Here is a 913-nt window from a genome sequence, read left to right as displayed (position 1 = left end):
GACTGCTGAAATGAAGTATTTAAAAACATGAACATAATGAAGAATATCGTCCTAAAACGTTAACAACACTGCCATCATCCGGCAGGCGTGTTTTGGTGCTCCTCCTCATGCATTAAAGGTCTGCATGGGTTTTTAGATGATCGTACAGTGCCGCTTGCTGTTTGACTGAGGTACTGCAGTAAAATACAATGAAATTCTCCTTTTACAAAACACGTTATGAACTTCACTTCACACTAGTTTACAAAGAATTTCACATTTTTAATACACAATTATAAAACTCCAAATAAGACTTCACATAAAATTATTTAAGACAACATAATCATATTATAATCAATTATATTACATAATACACTATTATATTGTAATTAAAACAAATAATTGTATTTGTAATACTCTACATTATCATGTTTTCATTGTTTATTTGTCTTACTGAAATTGTTGTAATTGCAATATATTATATTAATTATAAAGATTACAGGCTATTATCTGTGTGCACTGTGATACTGGTAATGAGGCAGAGGAATACGTTTCTATCTACTGGGATAATTTACAGATAACATAGAAATGCTTTAAAACATTTAGAAATCTTTTGACTCAAAAGTTTCAAAAACTCTGCTCCAGGTGAGGCTCGAACTCACAACCTCGGCATTGCTCTGCAATGTACTGCTATATAAGTACCGCGCGCTAACCGATTGCGCCACTGGAGCTTCGCTCACATTGGCTGCGGCTTGGTATATGACCGCAGGCCCACACCCATAGCATGATTTAATGTTATTTGTCTTCTAAATATATTTTCATTACCGCGTCTATCATTTGACTGAAGTTTCTATTTTGCTGATGCCCCTAAAAGTCACAAAGGTTTTCGTATACCGTGTGTTTTAGCTGCCCTGTAGTGTAATGAATGCTAACACAT

The 913-nt window shown here is 34.6% G+C and overlaps 1 non-coding gene across 1 annotated transcript; it reads right to left on the bottom strand.

The window, feature by feature from the left end:
• Positions 1-613: 613 nt before the first annotated feature.
• On the bottom strand, positions 614-707 carry trnai-uau (transfer RNA isoleucine (anticodon UAU)). Its single transcript has 2 exons — positions 670-707; positions 614-649 (listed from the first exon to the last, which is right to left on the bottom strand). It is a non-coding gene; the product is annotated as a tRNA-Ile (tRNA).
• Between the last annotated feature and the right edge of the window lie 206 nt (positions 708-913).

This window comes from Triplophysa rosa, linkage group LG9, assembly GCF_024868665.1.
Source record: "Triplophysa rosa linkage group LG9, Trosa_1v2, whole genome shotgun sequence".
In the NCBI taxonomy this organism is placed as follows: domain Eukaryota; kingdom Metazoa; phylum Chordata; class Actinopteri; order Cypriniformes; family Nemacheilidae; genus Triplophysa; species Triplophysa rosa.
The sequence above is the reverse complement of the archived record's forward strand: the minus strand, read 5'-3'. Positions and strand labels throughout refer to the sequence as shown.